This window comes from Planococcus citri, chromosome 4 (genome assembly GCF_950023065.1).
Source record: "Planococcus citri chromosome 4, ihPlaCitr1.1, whole genome shotgun sequence".
NCBI lineage: Eukaryota > Metazoa > Arthropoda > Insecta > Hemiptera > Pseudococcidae > Planococcus > Planococcus citri.
In genome coordinates this window covers 50,116,545-50,144,362 of record NC_088680.1, presented here as the reverse complement: position 1 = coordinate 50,144,362, position 27,818 = coordinate 50,116,545, and the positions used below count along the sequence as shown (strand labels likewise).

Here is a 27,818-nt window from a genome sequence, read left to right as displayed (position 1 = left end):
AGAAATGATGACTTCAGCGCTTAATAAGTATGAAAAAATCACGCTCGATAATCAAAATGCTAACAAACCATTATATCGAGAAGAAAGTAAAGGACCGCTGAAGAAACTGTTTGCTACGAATCTAAAACTACATGAAAACCCGATGGACGAGAAAATTCCTATCAGCAACTTAATGATGCGCAAATTGGTCCAGATTTTATCGCAAAAAATCGAATGTGATCAAGTAACAGGTGAATATACGCGTCGTATGGTTTCCCCTGACGGCAGTTCACTGTTTGTGAAAATAATCTACGATCCACCGGCAAAATCTGGTCAATTATCAAAACCGGTAAATATGGAAAATATTCAAATTAAAAAACGTGTACACATAAAAGGTACTAATGGTGACGTAACGATGTCAGATGATGAATCTGACGAGGAGACAACAAACTCCACGGAACCAACTACGATACCTGGGCCTAAAGTTTTAGGTGTAAATTACGTAGACTCGATTGACTACGCGCACACAAAGAAAGATCCACCTACGAATGAAGCTCAAATGCAACCAATGACAAAAGATCAATTTATCGATCATTCCACCGTAGACCCAATATGCGTAATACCCGTAATGATAGGGTTACAACCACTTGCTATTCAATTAGATAGCGGTGCTCTACCTAATGTCATCTCGAAACCAGTAGTCGAATACATCACACGCCAGCATCCACAATGGATTAAATACATACAATTACGACGACCAGTGATGCTAAAAATGGCAGATAATTCTATAGTCAAAACAATGACTCATATCGTCGAGATATGTATGCGTATAGGTACACACTTAATCTATGCGCCATTCTTCATACTAGATACACCTGCTAAATCGTGTATATTAGGTAGAGTATCGATGCGATACTTAGGTATTGAACCTAAGCTCGAAAAGGGGCACGATTATGCTAACTGCAAACCTCGCAACGGGGTACCGTTTAAAATACCCTACCTACGTGAAGACGAATATAGGGATGCTTTGTCTGTCTATCATATCGAAGAAGACCCTAATTATCGACACGAAATGATTCATCATTTACATCGACAAACTGGGTACTTTGACCAAGAGTTCGCGAATGAACAAATTTTAGCGCAAGAATTGTACAAAAAGAACATGAAAAATGATCTAAATAATTTGGTAATCAAAGGTCGAATTACAGCCGAAACGGCTGAAAATGCGTTCAAAGAGGTCGAAGAATATTGCGACATATTCAGCAATTCCCCTGGACGCTATATCGGTGAAAAGGTAAATTTTAAGTTCGACGTCGATCCCAAACTGGGACCATGGCGAGGAGAGAAATTCCGCCCATCGCAAAAAATCATGGAGGCTTTACGACGAACGATAGCTAAAATGTTACGCGAAGGGATTATACGACCGTCTAGATCTAAATATATAAATACCATGGCACCGGTAATAAAGAAAAATGGCGATATACGTTTGTGCCTAGATGCCAACGAACTCAATAAAAAACTTCAACAAGTACTTACCGAACCAAATCCTGTCGAGTGGATAATTTTCGAGAATAAGGGCGATGAACTTTTTTGTACTTTGGATTTTACTGCCGGTTTTTGGCAGCTCGTTTTAGACGAAGCATCGCGGGAATTTACCGCTTTTCAGGTATGTGGGCAAGTCTACGAATTTTGCAGGTTGCCCTACGGTCTGAAAATATCGAGTGGCGAATTCGTGCATATGATTAATCAGGTACTACCTGATATGAAAGGAGTCACGAAATTCGTCGACGACGTGAAGGTCTCGGGCGCTACATTCCGAGAAACTTTGGATCGATTAAAGAAAGTTTTTGAAGCAATTCGAAAAGCTGGACTTAAGTTAAATCCGAATAAAACTCAATTTTTTCGCGAATACGCCGAGCACCTTGGCTTTATAATTTCAAAAGACGAAGTCGCGAAGCAAAACGAGAAAATAACGAAGTTTTTGGAATTTGTTCAAAAACACATGAAGAAAGGAAAGTTCGAACTTAAAACGGTTAAGGAAATACTTACCTTAGTTGGCCTAACTGGTCTTTATCGAAATTTCATACCGAATTATATGCAGATTCTACGACCCATCTACGACCTTACCAAAGGTAACTCCGATAAGGTCACTTGGGGAGCCGAACAGGCGAAAGCTTTTGAATTATTAAAAGCAGAATACTGCAAAGAATTCAAATTAAAACCACCACCACAAGAAGGCGACCTATACCTCGACACAAGTGTATCCGAAGATGCCATGAATGCGGTACTATTCTACAAAGATAAAGATACAAAGGAAAAACAAATCTGTTTATTTATATCCATTTTATTCGAGCCACATCAAAAGAAATTTACGTTGTTCGATCGCGAAATAATGGCTCTCGTTCAAGTTTTGAAAAAAGTTCAGATGTGGGTTATTGGTCGAAAAATACACGTACGTAAGAATTTAATGGCAATTGTTAATAAATATCGCGATATGGCTCAATCTCATCGCAAAGCTGCGAGTTGGATAACTTGGCTTAATTGTTTCGATCTCGAATGGTCGATGGATAAATCAAATAAACGTTTATACGATGTAAAAGCTAAAGAGCTCGAAATTAAAAATTTTTCCACCGAAATTCCACCATATGAAGTATATTTTGTCGAAGAAAATATTTCCTTGCTATATAGCAAGCTCAATGACATTCCTAAATACCAACACGGCGATGATACTTGCGCAGCGCTTTTTAAAATCCTAACTACTCATTATAATGACGATGAGAAAAAGGAAATTGAAATAAAAATGCGCCGTGCGAAGAAATTCGCAATACACGATACACAAGTATTCGAAGAACGAGCTGAACCAATGGAAATGGATGGTGAAGACATTGTAGCGATGAAACCAATTAAAAAACCTATGCTAATGAAGCGTTTAGAAAATGGCTCTTTCGTACCATACCTACCTGATTCGCTCTTTTACGATACGGTCGACTATTTGCATCACGCATATGGCCACCTAGGAGCGGCTAAGCTAGAAATGGTATTTCGTAGAATGTACTATCACCCTAACTCCATGCATTACATTAGAGAAATCTGCAACACATGTATCGTGTGTAAGGTTAACAAAAACTACACGAACCATAAAGTGTTAGAATATGGGCAAATCGAAGCTTATGCAATAGGAGACGTTTTGTCAGTTGACATTTATGGTCCTATTCCCGCCATTACGGGATATCCAAAATACCTACTTGTAGTAAAAGACATTTTTACTGGGCGTGTATGGTTGCGAACGATGCACCATATTCGACAAATGGACGTTTGTAACGCTATGAAAACGGTGTTGGCTGACATCGAACGTAGCGAAATAAATGTCAAAAAAGTAATTACCGATAATGGTTCGCAATTCATAAGTGAATCCTGGTATAAATTACTCGAACATAACGATATAAAAGTCGCTCATACTAACGCATACAACCCGCAATCCTCTTCGGTAGAGCGAACTATGCGAGTAATTGGCGACAAACTACGTGTGAAATTGAATAAAATTCACAACCCTCATCAACCTCATACAGGATGGCAATATTTTATTCAACAAATTCAGATCGAAATTAATAATACCCCTACCTCCTTCGGCTTTACCCCCAACGAGGCATGGGACAGGCGAGACGATATTAACACAGGGATGCCTCACCGAAGAAAGAAATTTGATTTTCAATTTAAATTGCTCGAATTACGTGAAAATTTGAGTAAAGTAAAAGCTCCATCCGTTACACTCGCCGACAGCTTTTCCGAAAAGTTAGACCCTAACAAGGACTTAATTCTGGACATGGATAATTACGCGCGCGTAACTGCGGACGGTGCTTGCTCCAAAAACGGAGATTCAGATGCTATTGCAGGTATTGGCATCTGTTTTGCACCAGATTCTATACGAAACGTATCAGATAGGATAATACCTACCGACGAATTCCAATTATCGAATAATTTTGCAGAACTGACAGCAATTATCCAGGCGCTGGAAATTCTCAAATTTAACGATATCAAGAAAGTGAAAATTTTCTCCGATTCAAATTACGTAGTTAAAGCGTTAAACCATACTGTACACAACTGGCTAAAGAACAAATGGCTCAATGCGCGTAAAAAACCTGTCCATCATCGTACGTTATTCGAACGAATTTTGGAATTAAGAAAAGCATTCGACAATGTTGAATTCCATCACGTATACGCCCGCAAGTACGAATATACGAATATAATCGCCGACCATTTGGCCAAAAAGGCCGTGTACACGCTGGAATTAGCAAAATTCCAAGTTGAAAAAATGTCGGATCGACAAATAATTGAAACGTATATTCGAGAGCGACGCAGATTGAAACGCATTGAAGAAGAGTACAAATTCAATAAAGAACACAAAGATCCCGATACGTTGAAAGAAGGTGACATGGTTTTGCTGACAAATCATAAATTATCTAGTTCAGATAAAATGACCGCGGCCAAATTATATCAGAAACGTATTGGACCGTTCAAAATTTTGAAACGTACTGGTACAAATTCGTACTTAATCGAGCCAACTGATAATTCTCAAACGAACAGAATAGCAAATGTTCGACAGTTGACTTTATTTTTAAAGAAGGCTGAACTTGCTGAATTGGAAAATGACCCCTGCCTACGTTCATGGCTCGATAAACGCTCATTCAAAGAAAAAATTTCTGAATTTTTAAACACACACCTCATCGAAGATAACGAGATTACGTCTGACGAAGACGAACTCCAAACGGTAGAAAAAATTCAGAAAATACGCGTACCGCGTTCTAACATACAGGATGAGAATACCAAAGCAGCTGCCAGATCAGTACTCGTTAAATTGCAAGAAATTGCTCGCGAACAACGTAAAATTTTTCGTGCACAAAAACGTGATAAAATTTTACAACATAAAACCAAACTAGACAGCTCACCAAATTTACCCGAGCAAACACCCGAAATCATTGACCTGACGCGGGATAAGGAGAAGAAAAAGAAGAAGAAACCCAAGGATGCTGAAAACCCTACCATTCCAAAGGAAGTCAAAAACCCTATACCCTCCACTTCGTCGATAGCTCGAGACGAGCAAAATGCAAAGAAAACCAGACGTTCTGAACGCCTAGCGGCGACTTTGTTACGTATGGGGCAAAGCCCAGCATCAAAACAGAAGGCCATTGAAGTAAATTCAATTCACGGTCGTGATTTCGAAGCAGTTTTTTATCGAAATTATTATGGTAAGGATAGCGATATTAGTACCGAATATGATAACGATGACGTCAGTGACACTGCTAAAACATCCATTCATCAACAAAATGAAAACTCGAGTGTAATTACTGAATCAAATACTGGTAATGAGGAAAACACTCAATCCCAGAGAATAATTACGACAAGTAATACTTCAATCACTGCAACACCTAAACTCGAAAAAAAGAATAAATTACAAAAACTGATTCGATGGGCTACGAAGAAGAAAACATGCCATCGACAGTGAAAACAGCGGTTTATTTACATACACCCTCACTTACACACACACACTCGCATACGAGACAAAAACTCTCTCGATCATCCGTTTCCAGGAATTTAGCAACGCTGCTCATACCCGAGCTCAACCAATCGCCAACGTCCGATAAACAGCACTGGCTGTGTTGTTATTTTTTTTTTTTTTTGTTGTTGTTTTTTATATTCTCCTTTCTTTGCACCCGAAGATGATCGACACTCGATTGCGAATTCATAACATCCTATGATATCGTAGTGAACAGTCCAATTTAACAAGTGAGTACCCGAAAAGGGTTAAGGTGCGGTGCGTTCAACTATCCAAAACTTTTTAGTGACATTTAATGTAATTATTCGTACATTACGAGAATATACACCGATACGGTGACAATTATTCGTTTCGAATTATAAAAAAGTGATAATTTATTGGACAAACAACCGACATAATGAACCAGCTATTACTCGTACCTCGCCGCTTTAATCAACGTCCACCATACTTGCAGCTTGGTCACCAAACGATCACCTTTAAACTACAAGGAGTTTGTAAAGATAAAGAAGGAAATATGGATTCGGTAAAAGTCCAGTTACTTTTTCAACATCGAACCAAAACAATCAACTATACACAAGGCGATTTTAACAACTGGGTGCGATTATTCTTACGATTAAACCCAATAAAAGACTTCACGTACTCGCCGAAGAAAACCCTACGCATCGAAATACATCCGGTAATTACGAACCAGCATCAATTGACGGTACTCCATTTTGACGGTAATAGTTTTCAAGTACCTATTCAAACGGCAATCTTCAATGAAACTTTATTAGCCTTTGATTTTGACCCTACGACCCTGCAATGGAGAAATTGAAATGACGAATCGTGACTCATTTCCGAATTCCAGACTCGTAGATACTATCGACTAAGCTTTAATATAACTTTCATGTAAATACGTTATGATTAGTATTAATCCTCAAAACTTTTCAATGTTTCTATCGAAATAAGTATAAACTCTAAGTATGCCATTTACCGGCCAATTATTCGTTCGTGAATTTAGCTATAAGTTTTTGCTCAAATTAAGATAGCCAATAATTAATCAATTTTCTACTCCATTTTTATTATTATGCTACCGTAAAAATTTCTACAACCCTGTTCATATACTTCACACCGAATACAAATACGATTCGTAATAAAAATTCAAACCCGAAAAATACATAACAATAGACCTATCTAGTTACTTCCCTTGTTACCAACCCATTTTTTTTTTTTTTCTGTTTCCTGATATTATAATTAATTTCATTTTGTGTAACTTTTTGATATATTTCTAATTTTTTATGTGTTCCTATTCTATTGAATATAATATCATGTTATCAATCTACCATTTCTTTCATTATTTGAACAAAAATTTCTCGAAGCGAGTACTTAAGTACGATGAGTCCAATTAATGGCAGTGTGTAAATACGTACATCAACACATTAATATGTAGTACAAGACAAATGGAAGAAATATAGAAAAACGAACCTACCTACAAATTTACCGAAAATAGGTACCTACCTACGTATCATTCATCACAACGCACTCGTATCTATCAGCATCGCCGAGATAAGAATAAAATCCTAAAATACACACAAATAATGGAGAAGAATAACGACAAACTCATTGAACGAGTGCGAGTACAATCAAGAGATACACGTACTATCAACCTATCAGAATCATGCGATAACGGACGGTATTTTTCAGGTATCAGACTAAGTCTCTTTCGCCAAATATTCATACCACCTACAACCGTCGAACTCTACGCATCGTATGTCATTCTTTTCTCGTTAAAATACCCATAAAGGACTAGATAGTGCGTATTACCGGTGATTTGTGCGTGTTTCGCCCTGCCTTTGTGTGTTATCACCGTTCCGGTGCGAAAGTATCAGCAAATCGCAAAATTACGCGTTCTGTGTTCCAGAGATCATGAATCCTGAGTTTCGAGTACCTCGCAATTATAACCAACGCCCACCATACCTTCGTCTTGGGCATACAACTCTTTCATTTCGATTTAACGGTCCAGGTAAAGACACAGATGGCTATGAAGATGCGGTGAAAGTCCAATTGACGCACCGCCGCCGCGTACGTCGACGCACATTCCCACGCTTTGAGTATGAGTCCTGGGTACGCGAATTTTTGCAGCTAAATCCAATCACAGACTTTACCTACTCTCCTAAAACAGCATTTCGTGTCGAGCTCCACGACTTATATTGGAATAAACACCGATTAATGGTACTTCACATCGATAAACAAGCATATCAAATTTTGGTTCGCAATTCAACTATCAACGATACGCTGGAGAGGTTTGGTTATCGACCACAAGATTTCCAACGTGCGACGTAAATAAAATTAATTACTAAAAACCTCGACGGTTTGTACGGAGTACGTACTCCTATGCAAATTTGGCTCGCATCGAGCAAATGTTTGTAACATTATTTCAGTGATTTAGTTATCCTAACTGTTATTTTTTCCATAATTAAATTTTGTTTCTTTTTCGTTATTCGTGATATATCGTGAATCCTTGAGTATGAATACTTATCGTTTGTAACGATTTATTACCATTTTCTTTCGTTATTTAATATTTAAGTACCCTGTGGATGTAATATAATTTGTGACTAATTATGTACTTGTTATATACTATTGTATTTCTATATGGCGAATATACGTTGCGTAAGGTTACTATCGTACTTAGTTTCACACATAGATACCCAACCTTTGTAACGAATAACACATCGATACCGAACAGCGAAATACACGATCGTATTACATTGATACTGAAAACGGTATTTAAAAAGACTAATCAGTCATTGCTGCAAAATTTTACACTTCATAATACTGAACCTCGCTTAAGATCAATTTGAAAAAATTTATCTCTTTCCTGGTTTGTTTTATACATACAAATATCGTACGTATTACTACGCACAACCGCGATCTCCCTTTTTTCTCACAGGATAAACTGACTACCACGATTAATCCGTATCGATTTGCAAATTGCTTCGACTCTTTGACTTGCGTCTTTTTACCACAAAAGGGAAGGCGATAAATACTCACAACCGAGCTATTCCAAAATTGCGTTCGATTTTACCTTCGTGCGTTTAGTTTCAAATTTTAAATACGATAATTCGATACGAATTTTCTACCTGTCGAATTACTCAAGAACATCTTGAACTCGCACGTTCGAATAATCCACTACAAACAGTCGCTTTTCCATGTAAAATACGTGTACTCGACTCGTGGTGTTTTTCACATCATCTCATCTCCGAGATGACCTTATATAACTCGTACTGTTAACGTACACTTTTCGTATCGAAATAATCCATACCGGGTATTACGCCGAACCGTCGTTCTAATACTAAATTTTCGTGTACTCAAAGAAGAATATCGCAAATAAAGACGCGAGTGATCCTATAATCGGGATAAGTTTCGAATGCGTGTACGCTGAGCGTTCAAACTTTTCAATTTTTTCAAATTTATGCATCGTAATAATGGATTTCCGACCCGATCATCTTCGTTTTGGCCATCTACCGGTCCATTTTTCCGTCATCGGTACGTTGTCCAGTTCGAATCATCGCCTCATTCGCATTCAATGCACAGCCCTTGGCCGCAAACACCAGCGCTCGTTCCGAGATGACGAATTCGATCAATTTTGCACAAGGCACTTTCACCAACCGGCAAAAGCTCTCCTACGTGCAAACGCCAGACTACGATTAACCATGGAACTCCACGATCTGTACGATGAATCGAACCGCCGTCTCGTTGCCCGCCGCCTCCAAAATGGATGGAGTGATACGATGGTACCGGTAGAAACCATCAACGATATGCTACGTAAGTTTCGGTTCAACCCCGGCGATTTTGAGGTAAATCCACTTGATTTCGTGATACCAATGGAAGTGGATTAAAACAATGTACAAATTTTCAATAGCTCGTCGTCTTTTTGCGACCAATAGTACCCTAAAAACGTAGATTTTAAAGCTAACTTTAATTTTAGATTACATAATGTAACCTAATAATACGACCGTATGATGTTAAACCAATCAGAATAAACCGTTCTTCTACGCTTGAAACATGTTTCGTGTACTTATTTTACTATATACGGTATAAATAACAATCTTCCACAAGTAAGTAAGACTTAACAAACACCCTACCTACCTAGAATGGTAAGTACTAGGTAGACGGGTAAGTACTAAACTTAACCTACCTAGATTGGTAAGTACTAGGTAGGCAAGCACACATGCAAATTTAGGTAAAAATAAAACCAAAAAGATAAACAATACTAAAATTTTCGACTAGAAATGGTAACTAAAACAATTAAAATCAACATACTCAAAATCGAGTCAGGTAAGCTTAAATAAATAAAAACAACATAAAATGACTAGAAAATAAGAAAATTTATTGGTAACCAATTAGATAGGCGAATGCAGAAAACCAGCGCCAGGCTCGTACAAATAGCAAACGAAGATTACCGTACAGCTGAAAATCAGCCAGGTAAGTGATTTTTTCTTTAATACTTATTTCATATCTTGTGATATTTCGATATCTCTACGTCAAAATTCGCAGTAATCATATCGACATCTGCAGTGTATTTGACCGAGTCATCGGTCATTCCGCCCAACGCACATGCTGCTCAATAAACTTACCAACAAAATTTACGTCACATTGATTTCGAACTGAAACCCCCCACAGTTTTCAAATAGATCGAGCAATCATAAATAATTCAACAGCATATGGTTGGGTATGTTTTGTGGTATTTTCAAGTCCGAATAGTAATCGTACACGTACAAGTGTTTCTTCAAAAGACAGTCATATAATTATTGATTCTTTTGACAAAAACCCAGTGCACCACCATCTGTAAGTCAGTTGCGCGCTCGATTTTACTCGTCACCTTGAAAATGGACCCTTCAAGGGATATTTTTACGAGCCGAACAAAAACCGAAACGGTTTCAAAGCTTGAACAAAAAAAAAAAAATAATAATAATAAAAATCGCTTCGGTAATTAAAAGCAAGCTGAGACTCGTCTACGACTCGTAAAATACGACACTTCTACGTCGCAGAACGTTTCAAAGGCAGTTAAAATATGCCTGAGAAACAAAAAGAAATTCAAGGTTAAGTTTTAACGATGAAAAAAGACCAACCACCTTTGTCCAAAGGGACAAAAACTCGCTACGAGTAAAATAAAAGAAGCCTAAAAAGCAATAAAACAGTCACTCAGCGTCAGATTTCAAAAAGACCAGCAGACTGGTCGCTTAATTTTATGCGCATAATGTGCCAGCTTCGTCTTTCCTTTTCTACGAAATTTTTCAGCATACCGACAGGCTAGCTGATAAGAAACAAAGACCATACAAACGCAGGAGTGGGGCAATTTTGACTAAATCCAATTCAACTCACCACCAAGTTTTCGCATCGACCATTATTAGTTGTTTTGCTTCGTCTTAGATAAGTGCTCTCGTTATCAGTTCATTTGTACGGTATATACGTTATGAATCCTGAAGTGGCGGAGATATTGTGTTATGTGTGCGAACTTATGAAAGTAATAATCTCGATTCTCAAAGATTTAATTGAGAAGAATATGATATAAATGAAAGTTGAACGTGTAAATATCATATTCAAGTGTCGCGATTGTAACAATCCCGCGTGTATTTTTTCTCGATATACAAAACTCAAATGACCGATTGGTTACGTCCGCGCTTTAAACTATTGTGCGTATGTCGTAAGTGCCACACGTTACACCGTATTCGTTTTATTTACAATCCTCGGTATCGTTCCAACGGGCAAATTTTTCAATTTTACCGCAGGTAAAACATAGTACTAATTTCGTACGTGAGTGAATAAGTGCGCGACCGTTATCACCTACTACCGTAAATAATATATTTTATTTTTTCGATTTACCCCTTGGTACCGTGTATTCATAAATACCCGAGATGGATCGCCACGATGTACTCAACATTATCGACGATATTGTGCTGCCATTGTGTAACGTATGCTACACCCCGTTATTTAAACAAACACCGACGGCCGAACACCGAGAAAAGAAAGTAGTCACGACATGGTGCTATCATCTATTCCACCGCTTTTGCATCGACTCGCTGTTTCGCAAATCCAACTTTGTCGATCAAAAAGGGAAATTTATCCACTGCCCAAACGACTCCTGTCATCGACAGGTATCCGAGCACCAAGTAAACGCGCTACATGTACTCACCGCATCACTACCGTACGATGATGGTTTATCCGCTCAGGAGCTACGCGCTGATCTTCAAACGGCGAGAAACCAGCTCGCGAAATACGAAGCATCGACGTTGGAATACGAACGCAAGGTGCAAGGCTACGTTGGGTTACTCCAGTCGCGCGATGCGACAATTGATCGGTTACTCAACAACGAAACCACGCGCGCCTTACAGTCATCCGAACGCTATTCGGCTCAGGATCGATTGAAACAATCGCACCCAGCGTCATCGTCCAATCACCGTTCTCGATCGCCATCGCGCAGCCAAACATCGACGCCAAAAAACAGAATACCGGTCGAGATGCGAGTCAATATGCCACGCAAAAGCAATCACCGAACGACTATCAGAGAAAAACCTACCATAACGATGGCCGCCCAGTCAGTACCGGAAAAACACCTATTCATACGCAGGTATCCAATCGACGTAATGCTACGAACCACGCAAAAAACTCGACACCGGCGCGACCAACACCACCGGCTCGCAAATCATCGCCACCGGAAAACGCAACGCCTATTCAAAAACCCGATATTGAATATCCGAAGAAGGTTTTTTACGCGAAAAAATCGACCATTGAAAACCAAGGCAAGAATCACAAACGATTCTTTAAAAAGTTCGGGATTACGTCTTCGGTACTAAAACCATTCTACCCGTTGAACGCATATGCAAAATACTTCACCACGCTCGGTACGTTCGTTTCCCAAGACGTAATCAGAACCGCGATTGCCGCCAAAGACGTCTTGCTTATTGGAGACGGATTCATATATGGACTTATGGATTTTATCCTGGAACACCGTAAAATTCGGCCATACCTGCACGAGGGATTATACGGACGCGAACTTTCAATCGTCGATCTCGTAAAAACTCTCAACGGTTTTTTCAACCTACCCCGTCGCGTCATGATTGCTATTGGTACTTTCGACGGTTTTATGGGAATGCCAGCATCGGTGTACCAAGACAAATTTTCACAACTGATTCGAATTCTAAAGAAAAAAGGAGTAACCGAACTTTACGCAGTAAAATCTATGCGCTATGAAAATCAAACCGATGTGCAGTACGCGGAAATTGACTCGACGATCAGGGTAAACTGGCAGCAGGTGTTCGGCGGAAAGTATTTTATAATCGAACCATACAAATTTCTACCGGAACAAACCAAATGCGATGAAAATGGACCCTACCACGACCGCCAAGACTATTCTAAATTCGCTAAATGGATGTGTCATCAATTCATATACGCGCGCGACCAATCTCTCGACTCGCCAGATGCGGTATTTGATAATAACGCGTCCGGTGATTATGACTCCAGGTCAGAACACTCCGACTCATCCGACTTCGCAGTATACGATACCGAGAATTCCGGTGGGAAAGCACCCTGCAATTCACCTGTTATTATTGACCCGCAACAATCCGATAGCGATGCACAAACAGAAGAAACCGGAAAAGCTAAGGAAGAAAAGCCACCAACTCCGACGAAACCTAAACGGAAGTCATCAGCTGGCACCGTACCATTTTCCAAATACGTCTCCGTCGCAATAGTATCGCCACTGCCGGCCGACACTGCATCAACATCTAACGCTGCATCGGTCCCTGAGCAAATATCATCGACCTCACCAATCCCTACGGACCACAGCATCCCAGATAACGAGATCATTCGCCAGCCATCGCGCACCGAAGAAGAATTACTCAATTCCGACGCGAGTATGCATAGCGATGACAACCGTAATGACGACGATACCGTTATGGAGTAACGCTGTGAGTAATTACTTTTCCAATTCTGCTCATTTAGCTAAAGATAAAAATTCGTAAATTAAATTATTCTAATGTTCGTTACTCGCGATATACCACCTAGAATTGGAAAAATACGGTTACATGTTGTTTATTTGAGTAAAACATTAATGTATTTCGAAGATCTCAAATTATGTTAAATAATCGTACCGATTTCATATTTTTATATCGAGATACTCATTAAACTACTCTTAGTTAAGCGTTCCTAATTGTTAAGACTGAATTTTTTCTTTTCCATTTTTTTTTTTTTTTTTTTAAGTATTCTACAGAGCTTTCTCGAATTATTCAGTACGAATTATAGATTATCTTTATCGTTATAAGAGTACTTACTCGCTTATCTCCATAATCAAATTTTTTTTTTTTTTTTTGGGTGTCGAACGATTTTGGCATGTTTTTATCATTTAATTACGAATTTTGTACGTTAGTTGTTACGCTTCTTTGGTCTTAATGACCAACTATTCGATACCCTGTATATACGTTACGCTTTATGTTATATGTGAACTGATTTTTTCTCTGTTATGTAGTTTTTGAATTTTTTCTTTTTTGTTATTAATTGTACTCGACAATAGCTTTGTGTATCCTATATGTAAACCAATAATGAATGAATGTGCCATACCTAAAATAAAAGACAGTTCAAGATAGACTAATTTTTATTGAATTTTAAACAGTTCACAATCCAGCTTTAAGTGATATTACTTAACAATATTTATATATAACCACGAACTCGATGCAAATATTCTTCTCAAGTTATCAGCTGTATACGTATCTAGAACATAACAAAGAAATAGAATATTGAATTAATTTCAAATATACGAATATAAGATGAAATAGAATAATTTGCTGACAATATTTCCACCGACATAATAATATGCAATAGTTCAACAAATTTCCTACCTTTCGTACACGATTTAGCTTGGCAATTCTTCGTCTTGACTACGTATCGTAGATATCTTTAAGAACTTGCGTTTTGGTCATGTTTCGATCCGTTGGGAGGTATTTGCTGAAATCAAAAAAGGTACCAGTTCAGTATTCGTCGTATGTTTGGATTTGTTTTAGCTGGTAGATAGAAAGGTTTTTGAACTACATTCATACTGGGTTCATTGAACCTCGTCCGTCGTTTGGTGATCCAGTGGTTCGCAGTTTCGACTACCTGGATACCTACCACGCTCGTGGGATTGAAATTTTATTGAGTTTACTCTGCTCCTTTTGTTCTCACCCGAGAAACCATGGGGGGCAGCTGATAGGTCCGTAGCGGACAATTGGCTGTCCACTATGGACGAGTTACCGGTAAGGCATAGTCGAGCCTTTGTTCTACCGTGATTTGCTCAGCTGGTTCACCGACCGCTAAGTAAACTCACGCTGGGGCATATGTTAGACTGAGACTTATGCCTATGTCCGGAAACTCGTAATATTAGAGTATTTAACCCTTCTATTTCGGGTAACACTGATTGGTACAGTCGCGAAAGAGGTTTAGCAGCATCTTTTGCGACTGGACCAATTCGCAGTTCATCAACGGTTGTCCGCGAATCGCCAAGTTAATGTGCCTTTTAGTCTTTGTGTCCTCCGGGTCCAAGTTAAAAGTTATTTCGTAGAATTAATTAGTGTATTTAAGTGATCCCTCCAAATTTGTACAATATTTTCCCTATTTCGCACGAGTTCGTGGTGCATTTTATGAATAATTATCGATTATTGACGTGTATTTCTGTGTGATTAAACTCAAATATAACGAATTTCGTCACGTATTCGTGTACTCTTTGTTAATTTATTATATTCGTCGTGTGTAAGGTACTTTTCGGTACTGTGTAGGTGAGCTGGGGTAAGTACTTATTTTATGCCAACTTGCTTTATTCGTCATACCTTTCATACGTGTAATTATATTATTTTATCAAATTTCAATGTCTTCTGGGGCGATTTTAATAGTTAGGTAGGTATGCTGGAAAAAAATGAACCTTTGCTGGAGGCTCCAGATAACCTTCAAAATTCAAAGAGTTGATTACGAGGACAAAAGTTGGATGGTTTTGGATTTTTTTTTAGAATAAGAATTTCAACCTGTGAAAGTTGAATTTTCAAATTGGCCACTTTCAGGGCTAGTAGGTAGCTAGGTACTCAATTTTTTCTAAAAATAAAAGTAAATTTTGTAACGAAAAAAGTTCAAGAACGTAACCAAGAAAGTTACAAGACTTGAGCAAAACATTTTAATGCTGAAAAAAAATCACAAAAAAAGCCGGAATATTTTATTTGGAAAAGGGTAAAAAAAAGACGCTTAGGCAATTTTTGGCTACCTACGCAATTTTCGGCAAAAAAAGAGAGATTTTGACAGTTTTAGCAAAAAGCAGAACTTTTTTTGGGAAAAAATTGACATTCTTGGAATGTTTTCAAAGAACACATTTTTTTAGTCATTTTTGGCAAAAAGTTGAGACGTTTTGGAAATTTTTGGCAATGATTAGGAATTTAGCAAGAATTTTTTAGCAAGTCCTTTTTTTTTGCTATTATTGTTGAAAAAGTGAGACTTTCTTGCGACTTTTTTGGAAAATGTTGGCAGAAAAGCGAGACTAACAAGACTTTTTGGTCTTTTTTTGGAAATTTTGGACATGGGTAAAAGTGAAAATTAAAGCTTTTTTTTTTAAAAAGAATTTTGAAAAAAATCAAGACTTTGAAAAGCAACTTTTGGAGTGACTTTTTCTGAAAGATTTGCCAAAAAGCGAGACTTTGACGTATTTAGTTTTAAAAAAAAAAAACACACACACAAAACTTTTGGCAGTGTTTGGCAATAAAGTGAGACTTTCAGGACAATTCCTGAAAAAAAGTGAGACATATTTGAAATTTTTTGCAAACTAGCAACAATTTTTGGGAATTTTTGACAAGAAACAACACTTTTTGGCAATTCTGGTAATAGCAGAGACTTTTTGCTATTTTTGACAAAAAACGAGACTTTGACAGTTTCAGCCAAAAGCAGGGGTTTGTAACCATAATAATTAGCAGGAAACGTCATCAGTAGGAAAAAAATTAATTCATTTCTTTTTCTTTAAAAAGTGGAGGTAAAATTTTAAAAAATTTAATTTTTGTTTGTAAAGAATTGAGTAAAATGAGGTCGCCGAAACTATCCAGCGAGACGTAATTTGGACGCCATTTTCGTTCCCAGCAACCTCGAATTAGTCAGAATTCGTCATAAAAATGCACATTTCCGCACTTCAACATTTTTTTAGCCCAATTTTGGGCCTAAAAAGAGGCAATTTCAAATCAGACGTCGGAATTAAATTCACCGTGCCAAAATATGCACATCGTATTTACGGCAAACTGGTTATGCAATTTTATTAACAGCTCTGTTACTCATCCAATGAACGTTTGTAACTTGCTGATCCGGTCAGAAGTAGCTAATTTTTTTCACTTTAGGTGATTTCCGACTGATTCGAGGTCGCCAAGTCAAGATCCGGCGTCAGTTTTTCCTAAGGGTCACTAAGTCATTAAAAATTTTCATTTTGTTCCGAAAAAACACGATTTCTTCACAAAAATATTAGATTACCCTTCAAAACAAGTTGATTCTTCCAGAAAAATTCCAACTTTCTTGAGAACTACGAATCCACCCAGAATTTCGACCTTCGTGCTCAGCAATTCTAAATTGGCCCAGAAAACTTCATAAAAAACACTTTTTGAAAAAAAAATTCTCGACTCAATTTTAGGCAAAAAAAAATGGACAATTTCTAACAAAATTAAATTCGCTTTGGTGGAAATCTAAAGCCGGGAATGAAAATTCTTTGTATCACCCCCCCTCCCTCCAATGGATTTCAACTCGATTCGCGCCTCGATTTTGGGATAATATCTAATTTTTAACAAAAACTGCTGAAATGCTTGATTCCGAAAGAATTTTAGATCAATTTTTAGAACAATTTTGGATCATATTTTCAATCTAAAATGAAGCTTTGTACGATTTTTTGAAAATTTTCAAATTTATGAACTTATTTACCATTTAATTTTAAAATTTATAAAAAAAATCATCAACTTTTAAACATGCGTGAAGTATTTTTTTTGGCTTTAAATTCAGTTAAGTAGGTACTTTGAATTTTTCAAAAATTATTTCCATTTTCAAGGATTTTTTTCAGGATGATTTTGAGGAAGTTTCTGAAATTTTTAAAGAATTTTTGACTAATTTTTGAAATATTTTTGGACAATTTTCGAATGTTTTTTGAAAATTTTCCCCATTTGAAGAGATTTTTCCAACATTCTGCAATTGAAGAGTGATATTCCAAAACTCGCTTTGTCCATTTTCACAACTTTTCAGGAGAGAGGAAAAACAGTTTCCCTTTAAACGAGTAAATTGGATTTTTAGGCGAGTTTAGTTCTTTATTTGGGTGGATTTATGATGTAGGAGTGTAGGTATACACTTCATCCACTAAATACTGCTGAAAAAAATTTCAATAAAAATGGACAAAGCGCGTTTTGGAACATTATTTTTTTTTTAATTTTTAGTGAATTGGCTATTTAGGTGACTTTAACACCTCATTTTGGTAGGTTGATGATGTAGGAATGTGAGTTAATACGTCATCTACCAGGTACCGCTGAAAACCCAACTTTGACAAAAATGGACAAAGCGACTTTTGGAATATCACTCTTCAATTGTGTAATTATTTTTACTTCATAGTGCATTTTTAAATTCGAAAAAAAACACATCCGCCAATTAAAATTACAGTTAAAAAGGAATGAGATTTTCATATATAAATTGAAATTTTACTAAATGAAAAATATTGCGAAAGCTTGAAATTTTTCATAAATTTTTGAACATATTTATGTTCACGTGATACCTTTCAGAATTGCATAATACTGCTGTAAAAAATGTTTAATGTTCCCTTTCCCTTTCTCCTACCTCCATAATCATTTCAAAGTTTCAAATGCACCGTTATAAAAAATTTCCCATCTCCAGAACTAAAATAGTAAGTACCTCTACCGGCTCTACCCATATTACACTGCTAACGAATAAAAATATTATCCAGTAAAATTCTGCTTTTCAAACTCGTTCATAATCTACGATAATTCTACTCGAATAAACAACCAAATCCACTTCAAAATGAAAAAAAAAACAATAACAAACATCTCTCAAAGGCAATTCTTTTAATTGAAAAAATGACTAGAAAAATCCACGTAATTCGCGTTCGTTCGCTTCAACTGGTATTATTATATCCTTTGAACATCTCTGCGCGGGAAATATACTCGTACCTCTCTACCTATATACCTAGTACATTGAGCAACGAATTCATTAATTTTTCAACCCATTCGTCGTATACCTCTCTACTCGACGTTTGAAAATTACAATTTCAAAGAATTCATCGCAATTTCGAATCCATTCATTATTACGTATGAATTTTAAAGATAGAAAGCAAAATTATAATTAGTGGCTTTTATTCACTGACAAAAATTGTACGAATTTTTGCACGTTTTTACTCGCGCCAAAAAGTACACAGCTAGAGATATACGTTTTCATTTTGGAAAAATTAATTTCACCTTGTACCATCTCCTCCGAGCTAAAATTCATACCTTAAGTTTGTTTTACGACCATAATTCCACAATCTGGCGTTAGCGCGGTTTACCATTTTATTCTCACCGAAATGGGTACATTTATTAAACTCTCGGGTATCAGTAGAATGCTATTTGCGCAGCCTTATTACGAAATTAATGGATTGTTTGTAAATTGCGCCTTGGTACATCGAGCTCCTTTAACATTTTCCCATAGGGCTACTTTCGAGCCCAAAATTTGTTTCTTAATAGCAATACGAAAGCGAATAAGTTTCGGATTTCGTTTCAAATTACATAATTTTGAAACGAAATAAAAAAAGAAGAATTGAAATACCTACTCTCGTTTATAAATTTTTAATTTTCAAGGTTGCATAGGTGGGTATAAAAATTAGAGGGGGTAAATGGTAGAATAGAGGCTGAAATTTCGTTACAATCAACCATCTCCCCTCCGCTCAAATATATCATTTGAAAAAATATTTTTCTTACAGTAGAAAACTTGTAAGATTTTTTTCAAAGTACCTAGCAGATTTTTCATCAACTTCAACATCAACCTTTGACTTATTCGGAGCTAATTAATACGCTTCTGGACATTTTTTTTCTGCTTTTTAATCATCTCACAAAGAGAAACTAACGAACTTTACAGAAGAAAAAAGTTACTCTCATCATTTCAATAATTTTTACAACGCCGACGAAACATTTTCGTAATTTCAAAAGAAAAACTAATCAACTTAATGGCGTCGTTTCATTGGCCTAAACGTCAAATTTGAACATTTCGCGACAAAGCTGGCAAAACTTATCGTTTTTTGAAAACAAATAAAAAACCCACCCACCTCCAACTTACTATGTACCGAAGAACGAGGTAGAACGTAAAACGAATCGCTCCTGTATTTGTTTGTTATTCGATTTTCATAAGTAGATAAAGTAATGAATTTCACCGAAATTGTAGAAAAGAAAAAAAAAACGAAAACTTGAGCAAATATAAGTTGGAAATTGTCAATACACGGTTGTCGTGTAGTATATACGAAAGTACCTACCTACACCCAAATGGTATTTCTTATAGGTATATATAAAGTTTAAAGTAGAAAGCTCATTTATGAAATTCTATAAAGACTGTACTTTTTCAAACAGAAGATGAAACGTAGACGTATCGAGTATTGTATTATCGAGCCTATCAGTTCAAATAAATTGACAAAGTTGATTTTTTTTCTCTTTCTATTCCCCAATGTCTCACGCTGTGTTTAGGAAAAAGTACACAACTTATACTCGCCGTTACGATATATATTTCATATACGCTTTAAGCTACATGCGTATAGGGGAAGAAAGAAAGAGAGAGAGAAAAAAGTTACACGGATGAAGTTTCTATTATATCGTCGGATTGGTGAATGAAGGGTGGTGATGACGGCGGCGACGACGACGACGACGACGATGTAGACGTCGTGTCATATACTTTTGGACATACATTTAGATAGGTATATAGATTTAAAAACCACATCGACCTCAGTACGTGTGGTAAGAACTTACCTTCAAACTTCCATATGGATCAATAAACAATGACGCAGCTCGAGAAAGGCCAAATATACATAAAAAAGTATTTATTCCGGACATAAAACGTTTTCTAGAAATTTGAGATCTGAAATGATAAAATTAACGTGAATACGACAGGCTTATCGAGAACGGCTGATGCGTTGATGGCAGTGATAATGTACTGGGTGTTCCGTAATGCGTGTCGAGTAATTCGTTTGGTGAGATAGCAACCCACACTACTTTGAAAGTTAATTGAGTTCTCAGGATTTGAATCTGGAGAGGTAAAGTTACAGGGCTAGTTTGAAGTGGATTCTTCAAAGTTGCAAAATTACTTAAATTATGTATATTGGTTTAAATGCACTGGATTTCTTTTGTAGAACCTTGAAAAGGAGCATAATGAAAGTTTTTTTCAATTTTGACGCAATTTTAAACTTGAAGGAACTTATTGACTAATCAAAATTTTAAATTGAATTCTAAAATAAGACTTCTCAGAGGAACAAAACTGGATCTGATCTGGTCTGATTGGATCAAGTTTTCCAAAATTTCCTCGCAAACGGGAAACTTTTGGTTTTTTGGATATTTTTATCATGGAAAAAACTAGTCTGAAGTGTCACTCCCAAAATCAGCTCAAATGTGAATAAACTCGTTAATTAGGTCGAGTATAACACACAACTCGATTTTTAGCTGCCCAACTTCATTTTCACGCCTTCTGGAGTATATTCAAAATTCTGGAGAAATTGAAAAATCGCGCTGGAGGCTCCAGAATGACTGGAAATGGTGAAGTTTGGATTTGGGGAATTAATATCAGTTTTAGGACTTAGTTTTATCATTTTTACTGATCAAGAACGTACTTTTTTTTAAAAAAGCAAAATCGCCAAAAATATTAAATTTTGAATTCTCAAACGTTCGTCAAAAATCGAAAAATGAATTTAGGCAGCTGAAAATTTGGTTTCGGAGGTTTTAGACCATACTCTTTCCCCGAAATCGCGGTCTCGTTCAAATCGGAGGGTGACACCTCAAGAGGTTCCCTTGAAAGATCAAAATGGGTGTAAAGTCTTCCCTCCAAGGAAAGTTTTAAATCATAAAAGTTTTAAGGTCAAGTTAACTTAATGCTTGATCAGAAATGATCCTCCGGACCACGCCTTTAGCCTAATCCAGAAGAAGCCTGAGCCTTATGCTGAGATCTTAACAACCAGACGCCCGGCTCCGGTCAAATGTAATAAAAATTTGATCTGATTAGGGCTAAGGTCATTGACCGACCTATCTGGCTTCTGTAGGTCGTCTTCTGTCTTTATGTCTGGCCTCTTAAGGTCATTGACCCGTTTGTCTGGCTTCCCAAGGTCGTCTACCTGCCTGTAAACGGTCTCTCATAGCCCAGTCAAATAGCGGGAAAAAATGAGTGAACCCGGACATAATTGGGATCAAAGGTTTTTTTTGCGAATACTGTCTAGGATGGTGTAGTGAACAACATACTAAAAGCCCCCACCCCTACCCCTAGAGCTAATCCCCCCACAGTGGATCAAAGCCCCCCAAAATCCGTTTTTTGTCAAAAAATTACTTTTGAGTAAAATAAGCACTGACTATTTAATCTCTCCTCAAATACCTATCAAATGAGCTATTAACCAACTCCCTAGCCCTAAAGGGGGTGCTAAATCCCCTCAAAGTGATGTGATTTCAATAAGTTTACATTTCATGATTTTGGGACTTGAAGCCTGTTCTAATCGATCAAATAAAGTCAAACTTGGGGAATGAGATTATTTTGGGACCTAAAGTCGACCCCTAGGGTGGGGGAGGGTCAAATTCGAAAATTACGGTAAGGTCATTTTTTTGGAGGGCCATAATATGGTCCCAAATGAATGAAAATGGTCCAAAATCATATCATTGGTCAGTACTCCCATTGTGATCAACATATACAAATTTCAGCTTCCTAGGTCATTCCCACCCCATTTAAGGCGGAATTAAGGTGGAAAACCCCTCATTTTACCCCTATTTTCGGGTTTTTCTTCCTTAAAAGAAGTGGGGATGGCTCAAGGCCATTGACCCCTCTGTCTAGCCTCTGGAGGTCACTGACCTATCTGTCTGGGCATACAAGGTGGTCTGTCTGGCCCCATAAGGTCATTCACCCGTCCTTCTGGCTTCCGAAGGTCCTCTGTCCGCCTGTCCGCCCTCTCAAGGTCGGTCTGTCTATCTGTTGAGCCTCTTAGGAATATGTCCACTTCAAGTTTTCAAATGTCAAGCATAATGTTTGGAATTGAATGCATTTTTTCTAAGTTTGTCAGATATTGTAAAATTAGAACGCTCTAAACATCATAAATTTATTTTATTTTATTTTTTTGAGTTTTTAAAAGTCTGATGTATGTATGTAATATTAGAAATTTAAAATGTCAAAAAATATAAAATGATATCAAAATGCCAGAAATTGGTCCTTTTTGTTTTTCAAAAGAATAATTAATCACATTTTCCCCCAAACTTTCAAAAGTCAGACACTATGACGAATTGAACAATTTTTTTCGTTTCAGGGTATCAAACAAAACTCTCAGACAAAAAAATCATGTCTTTTTCATGACTTTTTCGCAACCTATTTTTCACATTTTTACCGCATGAAAATACTTCCCCCCTCTTTAAAAAAATAAATAAATAACTTGAAACTGCGAGGAAATCGAACGGAGTTAGGGTTGCCATTTTTTACAGGATCAAAAATTAGGTAAGTATTTTAGTTTTTTTTTATTTTTCAGATTTTTTAAACAAATTTTTCATTTTTTTATTTCATTTTTTTTCATTTTATGGGTATTTAAAAACATTTTCAAGGGTGTTTCAAGCAAAAATCATGATTTTTTCATGACTTTCATAACGTTAGACACCCCGAGTTTTCAAAAGTCAGCGCGAATCGGCGCCGGCGTGACGCCCAAAAACATACCTAGGTATATCCGATTTCACAGGAAAATAAAAAACCTGAGATAATCAGATTAGAAGAAATTAAGCATCTACATCTAGAAGAAAAAATTTAGAACTAATTAAATTCGATCAGATCCAATCAGACTTGCGCTTATTGAAACGGGTAAAATCATACCTACCCAGAAAAAAGTGAGATTGAATCCGATCAAACCCTGCTTATCAGAACTGATATCATACGTAACATATCTAGCTAGAAGAATGTGATCGGATCAGATCTGATTTAATAAAATTAGATTAAATCAGACCGGTTTGATAAGATCTAGTCAGACTTGCTTGAACCTTTAGAACCCATCAACCCTGATTGAGCTGAAATTCGGCTATTTCAGAGCGCATGGCACTCAAATCTTAGCCCTAGAACTAAATTTTTAAGTCCCAAAGTTGATTTTTCGATTCTGGAGCGATTTGAAATCATTGGTGAAAAGTCAATTTTACCACCTCCCAAAAAATAAAATGAAGAATAAAAATTTACCTAATAAAAATGAGTTGACTATAAATAAATGGAAAAGTGTAGACTAAAAAAAGAACCAAAAAAAGAAAAAATTGTAAAATAAATTTCAAACGATAAAGGAAAAAAATTATAAATAAAATGAGAAAAAAATAATGAAATGAAAAAAAAAAATGAAAAAGTTGAGTAATTTTTTATAGAAATGAATGTAACCAAAATGAAAACGGAAACTAAAAACCAGAAAATTCTGGACAATTCGCATTACTGCTCAAGTTCCTCAAAAATTTGTCCTAGTTTATAAAAAAAATATTTTAAGTATTTCAAATTTTTATTAAATTTGGGTGGAAATTTTCCAACTTTTTTTTGGTGATAAACTTTTTCCTCAATGAGCTCTTTTGTGTGATAAAATTTCAAAAAAAAAATAATTCAGTAGATTCGCGGCGTGATGGGATCACATAGAATTGTCTACTTCAATTTATGTAATATAGACGATAAATGAAAAGATTGTTTTTACATTCCTCACCAATTTTACCCAAAATTCAGGATATGTTTTTTTCACTCCATCTCAGTAGACACCCATGTGATACACATTTCTATAACCCTTTAAGTAAAAGCATCGGACCTCAATTTGTAAGCTGCTTTTGAACAATGCCCCAAAAACCGAATACTTGAGACTGGCCTTTCTACTTTTTTAAAATTTGTATCTCAACATAAATTCGAGGGCTTCATAAACCACATCCGTTTCCCCTCCAGTATTCCAATTCATTACTCTAAAACTATCTTTACCCACAAGAAATCTTGAACAAAATTTTTGAAAAATGATTTTCAGATGCTTCGTTTAACCTACCACAACATATTAATTTTTTTCAAAAATTTGACCATATCAGATGCTATTGTAAAATTCCAATATTTTATCGGATTATGCATCGTATTGGATTTAAATTTCAGCATCTGTGGAGAAATTCTTGCCAGGCCATGTGGGTCTAGCTCCTTTAATTTTGAAGTTCAACTAAAATTGAGAAGGACCTTTTTTCTCCTTTCAAGTTCTGAAACCTTAGACAATGGACAATCAAACCAAACTTATTTAAAAGGGTCCCCCCCGATAAGATAGGCAAAATGCCCTTAACCTCAGATTTCGATGAAACTCACAGGGTATGTTTAGTACCCCCAAAAAATAATTTTGGGCCCATGGCCCGCTCCCCACCCCACCCCCCTCAGCCAGGGGGGCCAAAAAACGCGTTTTTCAGGGGAAAAATTCTGTATCAGCGCGTAATTAAGATAAATTGATTCTGTAAACGAATATAGTTAGAGGATACATGGGCGTACCTCCCTGAATTTTTTCAGAATTTTTCATCACACGGGGAGAGAAGGGGGGACAAAAGAAAACTTTAAATCGACATTACTCCGGAACGAAAAAACATACCAAAACGATTTTTTCGTCAAATATGTATCTTTAGGTCTACTTTCTATAGAAGTCATCACCCGGCCATTTGGAGTGGTGGGTCAAGCTCAAAAGTTCAAAAAACTCTCAAAAAACCACGTTTTTTGCGTTTTTCTCCAAAAATATGGACAAATGGCGGAAATCTAAGAGAATCAAGTTGTTCAGCGTGAAATTTTACCTCAGAATTGTGTAATTGAAAATTCATTTACACAGCATGATCGTAAAACTACATGCGCAGAAGTATTTGTGCTTACATCAAGATAGCTGAAAGGGTATTCCTGGGTAAAATAGGTGAAATGTCCCTGTCCTCGGATTTCTGAAATTTTGATGAAACATAGTTGGGTACCATTAAAAAAAATGTCGGAGGCAAAAAATCCCCCCCCCACCTCCCCTTGCTCATAATAGCGAAAAAAGGGCCTTTTTCGGGGAGAAAAAATCCATGCTTCAACGAGTTTTGACAAAAAAATCTGTATTCACTCAAAATATATGGACGAGACAGTATAATAAAAGTACCTACATAGGTATTTGAGATTCTGCGCCAATCCATGCTATTGCCATCAAAATCCAAGGCCACTTTTGGGGTTTTACTGAGAAAATTGAAAAGTAAATCTTTTTTTTTTTTTGGAGAGGGGGTATTAGTAGTTGGTGTTTTGAAAATATTTTCTTCGCAAAAGTTTCGCTATAATGACGAAAAAATATTGAAAGATAATATATTTCTGAAACTGAGGAAATATTTTGGAACGCAGTGATGACAATATTTTAGGTTTCAAAAAACTGATAAAGATTGGCAAAAATTCCTAAATTTTTGTTGATTTTTCAAAATTGACAAAAACAATTTAAAATAATACATAGCATAGAATGGACGCAGAATCTAAGATATGTGACGCAACGCGACAAAATCGACCTTCGAGCCGAAAACAAGTTTTTGAGTTACGGGGGGTTAAAGTTTTCAGTCCAGTTCTGCTCATTTAGCGGAAGCGCTTGCGTTCTAATCACGTTCTCCGCCTAAACTGAGCTAAACATAGTCTTGGATAACGTTTCTTGTCTGTTTTGTGTGAACATCATTGGGTAAAATGGTTATTTACATTGAAACAGAAGGCTCAGTCGTAATTGCGCTCATTTTTTCAAATTTTTTCAAATTTTGTTCATTATTTCAATTTTGAAATCAATCTGGAGGCGAAACAAAGCGTTCTACGAGAAAAATACATCGAGCAAAGTTGTAGAGAATTAAATTTCCAAAAACCTATAAGAGGTTTATTTTTCTCAAAAATGCATAGTTTTTCCGTTTTTCTCAAAAAACAGAAATTTTATGGTAATCATCATGAGGTTTTTGTTTTTTGAGAAAAACGGAAAAACTATGCATTTTTGAGAAAAATAAACCTCTTATAGGTTTTTGGAAATTTAATTCTCTACAACTTTGCTCGATGTATTTTTCTCGTAGAACGCTTTGTTTCGCCTCCAGATCGATTTAAAAGTTAAAATAATGAAAAAATCAAAAAAAAATCAAAAAAATCCAAAAAATGAGCTCACTTCTGACTGGATTACCCTGTATATGGAGCTATGCAAATCATAGGAACTTCTGGGTGGTTTTAAATGATTTTTGAATGTCCGAGTACCAAAAATCCGTCAAAAAGTGAAAAATGATTTTTTCGGCCCGAAGGTCGATTTTGTCGCGTTGCGTCACATATATTCATTTAGGACTGGGTCGATCGTCATTTTTCTCAAAACAAATTGGCCCCTAGGGTGAGTCAGCTTTACATGAGAAAAATTTTTTTTCCATTTTTTCGAAGTCTTACCCGCTTAAAACGTTCATTTATGTCTAAAAAGACATCATATAAAATTTCAGCAAAAAAAAATAATATTTACTGGTGGTGCAGATGAGTTGAATGTTGAGAAGTTAGGAGCGCGTCGAGCGAAAACTTCCCACGGTTGCGCGCCGGGGAATGTAGCGTTGCGTTCCCTCGCTGGATTGAAGCAGTCTTACAAAACGTTACCCCCTCTACGATGCATGATAAGTAAGTCTAGTCCTTGGTGGGGTTCTTATGATGTTATTAATGGAGATTCAATAACAATTTTTCAATTACAAAGCTGATTCAAGGTGAAAATACGAAAAATTTTAAAAGTAAAAAAAAAAGTATGAATTTGAGGCTGTAATATTCTATTCTACTCAGCAACTGTAGGAAAAAATGTGTGTAATGTAGATAAAGGATGAATTTACATTGAAAGATGACTGTTTTATAATATTCATCACTTTCAGTTTATGTTTTATAACTATTATTCATTTCAAAGCTGTTAATTAGTGAAAATGGAATGTTTTGATTTCTGAATTCCACAATTTGGGTTCAAATGAATTCTAAAGCCGAAAAATCATAATCAATACTTTGTTGTGGTTGATTTAAAAATCCAAGAAAGATTGGAATCACTTGATGA

General features: G+C 36.5%; 1 long non-coding RNA gene across 1 annotated transcript; it reads right to left on the bottom strand.

Annotated features, from left to right (window-relative positions):
• Positions 1 to 14,147: 14,147 nt before the first annotated feature.
• LOC135845334 (uncharacterized) lies at positions 14,148 to 17,444 on the bottom strand. Its single transcript, XR_010558726.1, has 2 exons — positions 14,410 to 17,444; positions 14,148 to 14,281 (listed from the first exon to the last, which is right to left on the bottom strand). It is a non-coding gene; the product is annotated as an uncharacterized LOC135845334 (long non-coding RNA).
• Between the last annotated feature and the right edge of the window lie 10,374 nt (positions 17,445 to 27,818).